Source organism: Lathyrus oleraceus, chromosome 4 (assembly GCF_024323335.1).
Source record: "Lathyrus oleraceus cultivar Zhongwan6 chromosome 4, CAAS_Psat_ZW6_1.0, whole genome shotgun sequence".
Classification (NCBI taxonomy): Eukaryota; Viridiplantae; Streptophyta; class Magnoliopsida; order Fabales; family Fabaceae; genus Lathyrus; species Lathyrus oleraceus.
Genome location: NC_066582.1, coordinates 230,010,991 through 230,018,506, shown reverse-complemented (window position 1 = coordinate 230,018,506; position 7,516 = coordinate 230,010,991).

Sequence of the window (7,516 nt, the reverse complement as noted above, 5' to 3'; positions counted from 1 at the left end):
TATCAACCATCCTTTTTGGGGGATTTAGGTTTTATACCTGATCAACACCCAGGTTCCATTGATATTAAGGTTGTCTGAACGACTCAACCACGAATCACGGGTTTGTTGAGAGTCACGAGCATGGAGTCTCGGTTAAGAACCACCCAAAGGGAGTGTACTAGGGTTTAAACCTGCCAGACATGTTCTACCAGAGGTTCCCATAATCATCGTTCCATCTTTCGAATATTATCGGAGGAACGAATACTCGTATTCCAAAAATATTCTCAAGAGAAACTCTTATGAGTGTAGTATCGCGTAACAATCGCATCAGATCTTACATCTGAACGACCTCCGCACTACGTTCCTAAAAATAGGCCAAGATGGGTTTGGTAAACTACGGTCCTTGGCTTCTGCGGCACATGATTGAAAGAATAATGCCTAACCACAAATAACTTGTGTGACATTATTAATCCAACATGACCTCCACCAAGTGAATGGACTCGCAAGTCAACTGGCTAAGGAATACTCCACACCAGTCAACAAGACTATGCCATTCTCCTATCCTAGAGTGCACTCGAGTTCGGGTATAGAACTCATCTCACAGATCACCAAAGCAAACAGCAATTGTATATCAAGCAATTCAAACATTACAATCAATACAGTCATCCCAAATGGTACAAAAATATGTCATATAACAAATAACAATATATCACACAACAAGGGTGAAAAGTAGGCAATACCACCAAGGATTTCTCCCCAGTAGAGTCGCCACTTTTCTGTAGCGGTGTATTCGTCGCTATATGATTTATTGATTAAACCATAAGCAAAGCATACAATGAATTCGAGTCGCCACCGCACTTTTATTTATCCAAAGGACTGGCTAAAAAGCGAACAAAAGCCTAAGAAGTTTTACGCGTAGAAAACTAATGAAAAGATCAGAGAATCTGGGTAAGGGGTAAATTACGCAATGGGAAGGTGTTAGGCACCCATCACGTCCTAGGTACTCCTAGGGAGCCCTTTTCACACTTGTTGTACTAAATTGTTATTTGTTATGAAATATTTATTGTGCAAACATGATTGGGATGATGAGAAGAGAATATACAATTTTTATTATTTTTGTGTTCGAACGGATGAACCCGTTGCCTACGTACCTCCCATCAAAGGTAAGGATCAAAACGCCGTAGTTCGGCTAAAAGATTTCCAAAAGTTAGTGGATTCAATTTTAAACACAAGCCTTAAGGTCTTATGTTATCCACGGGAGAAAACTCAACCTTATACAAACAACAAGTCCACCATGTGAGAAAAGCTTCAACTTGCTAGTGAGGGGTTAACCCTATAATAAGCAAGGAAGACTTACAATTCAATCAACTAAGGACAAATAGGTGAGATTGACATCAACCAACTAGGATAAATCAAACCTAAGGCTAATGTATGAAAACTTAACAAGAATGGACAAAGCCACAAAATCATTGAATGGGTGAAGTTAATTGATTATGATTATTCACAAAAGGAGGGTCAAAGTATGATTAAGATTGATTCAAAAGAAGTACTATGAAATGGAGTTTGAAAAAAGTCAAGGACTTGGGGTCCAGGTTTTTAATTTGAAAGCATGAAGATGTTTGCACAATATTTATCTCAAGTTTTGAAAGTAATGTGTGAAAAGGTTTAGGACACAATGGATGAATGGATGAAGATGGAGTGTAAAACTTCCTAGAAGGTTCACCTCTTGAAATCATATAGAAGATGACTCAAGTGCGTCCTTTGGAATAGGCAATGAGCAATTAATAAACAAGCAAAACAACGGAAGGAAGTCAACCAAAGCGGATACCGGATGCCAATTACTGGACTTATACCAATCTCCTAAAACAGAACTGGATATCAGAGGCCACTCTATGGACTTATACTAATCTCCTCAACAAAGAAATAAAAAGTGGATACCGGATGCCAATCTATCTGGACTTATACCAATCTCCAACAACAAAGCAAACACTTGGATGTCAGATGCCAATCTATCTGGGCTTACTCTAACCTCCAACATATGATCATAGGAAAGCAAATGCCAAATTACACGGACTTACAATTGCATCCTCACATAAATCAAACAAATGCATCAAGCAAAGAGAAGATGAGTGGCCAATGAAATGGTCTTATACTCCCTTCCATATCATAGGAACAATGGCCAATGAATGGTCTTACAATTGTCCTCAATGGGCAAACAACAAAGATATGTCACAAAGACAGATGAAATGATCATGCAGATGAAAGGATATGAGGGGTGTGCCTCATGCTCTTATCCCTGGTCAGGGAGAGCTTTGAATATCAGAAGGTGTGGGAGTTCAGAAAGTAGGAACTCTCTCCACAAGTTAGACTCTATAGATCTTGGGTATTTACTCAACATGCATCAAACACAAGTAGTGTGAGCAATGTGAGTGACTCACAGAATAGTAGGAGATAGGCTACATATCTCTTTTGTCTACCAATTGCCTTATTCAAAGGACTTTTCCTGCTTGGGACAAAAGTAAACAAGCACAAACATCGCCTCTTAAGGAGGACTTCAGACAGTTGCCTGGCCAAGTAACAGGCCAGGTCTTCCAGACTACATGAAGAAAAGGATTCTACCTCAATGCAAATTGCTTATCAAGCAAAGCAAAGCAAAGTTCACAAAGAACTAATAGCAACTAAAGTACCTGAAATCAGTCAAGCACAATTAGTATACCAGACACAAAGTTAAAACAAAACAGCATAAGCCAACAGACAATACAGTCAAGCATATGTGCAAGGCAACCTACAAAACAAACAAGTTAGTTCATGATAAACAATCAAACTCATTCAACTTGTATTGATCTCTTTGAAGCATTTGTTGCTTAACCTGAAAAACCAAGCTTAAACATGAGTGACAAGACCACTAGGACAAGCCTAGGGTCAAAAGGAGATAAAAAGTTTAAAACAGCAAGGAACAAGTGCCCAAAGTCAAGACAAATCAATCAAGAAGCAAACCTAAGTGGTTTCACATTCATATCATTCATCATTATCATTTCACAAACCAATTAGGTCAAAGCATGTCATGTAGAAGCTCATAAAAGTCAATAGAATGATTCAACTCAAATCCAATCACAAACATTTCAATAAATTCTCAAATAAATCATGATCAAACATTAACCATAACATGATAAGCATACCAAATTTCAGCTCATTTGGATCAAGGGAAGTAGGTCAATGAAAATCAGAAAGTCAAAGCAAGTTCAAACCAAACCATTCAAAGCATCAAAACATGCACCAACTTCAATAAATCATAAAACAATGACAACACATGATAAATGAATTGGACTAAACCCATGACAAACATTAAGATGTCTACAATTCACATGTCAAATTTCAAGTCCATCCAATTAAGCATGAGGATTTCACAAATCAAATGAGAACATGTGTCACAAAAAGTCAACAAATGACCAAACAGGGGAGAAAATTCCAATCAAATAGGAAATGCCATCAATAATTCCAGAAAAAATCACATGTCTTCTCAACATCCATAAGTATGTTCATGCAAAAATCCAGACCAATTTGAGTTCAAGAAGTATGGTAATGAAAATCATGAAGTTGGACATGAATGGTGTGACACAAATTGTCACACCCCTATTCAAAAAATCATATCTCAATAACCAGCAATGATAAATTCACAAACTCTACACCAAAATCACCATGAACATGTCTAGTTTAAGCACAAAAAATTTGAGAAGCAATGGATAATGTATCATCATTTCACAATCAATTTGGCAAGACATACATAAAATGGACAACATGAACAAACCCTAGCACATTTTAAAATCCACACATGCAAAAAATCTGGAAAAATCATCATAAAAGACTAGAGGTCATGAGGATCATTCCACAAAAAATCCCATCAAAATTGGATTAAAATTGAAGCACTTATGATTTTTGGAAGATGGGCATATCAAATGAAATAAATATTGAAAAATAAAATGATTTAATTAATTAATTAAACGGCAGTGGCAATATGGTAAATATGGGGGTCACTAAGTGAAACGCTGCGTTTCACTTAGTGAGGTGGCGCTCAGCTAACGGTCACATGGCAATGGAACAGTGTCCTCATGCAGAACAAAAAACCAAAACAGCCAACGCGTTTTCTGGGTTTGAAATTAGGGTTCGTCGTCACTGTTCATCATCATCAAAATCGTGATGAACTTTTGGTTTCAGTTTTGGGAAATTGACACACCATTCGGACCAGCAAACAATGCACATCATCATTCCAACATTCATTTTCATTAACTCATGCTAACAAGGATGAATCGAGCACAAACACATCTAAGCATCAAATTTCAATTCAACAAATCTCTCCTAATACTCAACCATTTTCAAAACCACAACCTTCAGTGAACTCAGCATGGTAGGATCTATACAAAGCACAACATGATTTTGAGAAATAAGAGAGTCGAAAACTTACTTGATTTGAAGTGCAGTGATGAAATGATGGTTGTTTGGTCGTGTATGCTCGAAACAGATGCACAATAATGCTCCAGGAGGTGAATGGAAGAAGGGTTCTAGCTCAGTTGTCTCAATTCCAGCTCAAACATCCAACTTCCATGTGAGAAGCTCACTAGAACAGTGTTGGAAAATGGCGCTGCAGTTGTGGAATGATGCTTCCAAATGCTCCAACAATGATGGTATATGATGGCACAAAGGATAAAAGCACGAGTTCTTTGAAGGTTTTCAGAAAAAAGTTCAAGTGAAGGAAACGAGGGTTTTTAGGGAAAATGGCTTTTTGATCTGTTTTGTGTATTGCGTGCTAGGGTTTCTCTGCAGAAAATGTGGAATATATATTCTGTTTAGTGTCCTTAAGTTTGGTTAATGAAGTGGTAATCCAATTTAGCTCAAAATGAAATGTTTTGGAAATTTGCTAAAAACCAACTCAAGTTGCATGGGGTGCATGTAAATGCACGAAAATGGGCCTTGAGCACATCCAAAATGCAATTTCTGAACATTTGTAATTGATAGAAAACATTGGAAATGGTTAAATTGAAAGTCCATTTTTCACCTCCCTCATTTTTAATTCAAGCCACTTGAAAAAGGCCTTTTTGATTGGTTGATTTTTGGTGAATTGTGATGAAGGATTTGGATAGAGCACATCAAATATGACTTGTAGCAAAAAACCTCACTCAATTTGGCCAAATGGTTTGGAAGATATGCCACTTTGAAGTTCAAAAATATTTGAGAATGATTTGATCATAACTTGCCAACCACACATGAGAAATGAGTGTTCTTGGACTTTTTGGAAATGGGAGAACAAGATCTTCAACTTTCATGTTGGACAAAAATTCAGTTGAAGCTTGTATGATGATGTAAATTTGAGGAGCAAAACTTTCCATTTTTGGCAAAATCCAATTACAGGTCAACTTACTATTTCTGGAAATTTCTTGTCTGACTTCAAATTCTTCACTGTGGATGTTTGACATGTTATGTGAGGCTTATATGGACATGAATGAGACCTCTCAAACCAATTCCCACCATCAAATCACTGATTAAATGCACAGTTGACCACAGTTGACTTTGCTTGACTTTGCTAGGGTTTTGGTTGACTGAACCATGTTCTGATGAATTCCAAGCCCCTACCACTTGATATCTTGATTCAAAATGATGTCATAACTCATATGAACTCTTGATGAATGATCATGGTGCCCAAATTCTTCAAGAATGGCCACCATCTATCTCAATGACTGACTTTGACTGATTTGACCTAATTTGCTTCATCTGCAAGTAACATGGTTAGATGACAATATTTTTGTACTTTTGGTTAATAGACGGATGAAAAGCAATGATATACAAATGCAATACATGCTTGGTGATCAAGAACCACACTCACAAGATAACCCACCCACTAGGAGGCAAGCAAAGGTGCACAAAGATCCTTGAGGTAATGACATGATATGATATGATGCTATGAGGGATCTTAGGGACAAAATTGGGGTCTTACAGGATCAGAATTTTGGTTGGTGGGAGGATCTGACTTCCTGACACTCGGTAGCTAATGATGTGATGATCACGCAATAGGTGTGAATACGCTTGGTGTCCCAAGTTTGCTCTCTTGCTGATATGTTGTGTCTTTGCCCCTGAGGCGATCTCGACTTCTTCTTCTGAGATGTCTGGTCAGCCTATAACTGAGCATAGTGGCGCGATCAGCGCATGATGATTATGCCTTTGACATGCCCCAAGGATTCTTGTCAATATATGATGTTGTACTAGCGTGAACTTTCGACTTTTGGTTGTGATTTCAAGCAGTTACTAGTGTCTGACGTAATCTGCTTGATTGTCTTGAAGATATGGAGGGAACTTGCCCCTTGTAACTTGTCTTGCCCTAGATTATCCTTTGAAGGACTTGCCTCAGACGAATTGAGTATTGAAGTGTTTTTCCTCCCTGATCAACCGATGCTTAGAGATTTGTCTTACACAGACTAGTTCTTAAGTCAACATAATTAAAAGATACTCTGCCCCTGATTCATGGGATTATGAGACGGTCTCGATTCGTGTCAGCACCAACGATCAAAATGCCCCTTGAATTGCCCCTTGTTGGAATTTTCTCGATGTCAAGCACTGACTGACAATTAAGAATTATTATTCAAGAAATGGTGATTTTAATGCAATAGTTATTCAAGTTTTGAAAAACAATCATTCATTTGGAGTGTCGTGGTAGTGTATGGCGAATGGACCATGAGTCCAAACGCGATGCTGATTCAGCTAGTGTGTGAATGATGTAGTGAGAATAGAATATTAGCAAATATCTAGGAGTCAGCTTACGCAACCTTGTTGTAGTATGCTTTCAGAATAAACCCTACTTCAATTAGGTCTTTTGAAGGTTGTAATGTGGCTTGGTTCACGGTTATTGAAACGAAAGGATATAAGGCTAAAATTTTATTTTAACCCACCCCATCTTCATGATGATCTCCAATCCTACGTTCAGTTAATTCGACACACACTTACTTTTATGAGAGTTCAGTAATGCAATATCCCTTGAAATGACAGTCATCCTATTTTGCTCTTCACGGATGTTGGTGACCTTCTGACTTGGGTATGGCGGTCACTGATTCTTGTTTTGTTTTGTTAGAGACTTTCATTGTCTCTTTCGATTTTTGCTTTGATCCCTAATTTTTGCATGGACCGCTTGTTGAAGCTTTAATCCATCAGGATTTCCCCAGTTTTTTTTTGCCTAAGTCCCCTTTTAGGATGTTGGACTTAGCGGGCTCTTTCTTTGATTGATTTTTTTGAGAATCATGACTGCCACGTCATTGGTCATTGAAGAACAACCGACATAGATTTTGGATTTGTATGGTTCTTTCGACACTTCAGGATGTGTGCGAAGAATGTCATATGGTTGATCCTTGTATGGGATATTTCACCTTGTAATTTGAATGCGTAGTCAGATTAACTGAACACTACCCTGCCCCAGGTTAAGCGTAAGGGTTTGTAGATCCGAAAGAAGCTCCTACTTCTAGACTCAAAGTGGTAAACTAGGGATTAACTCCTA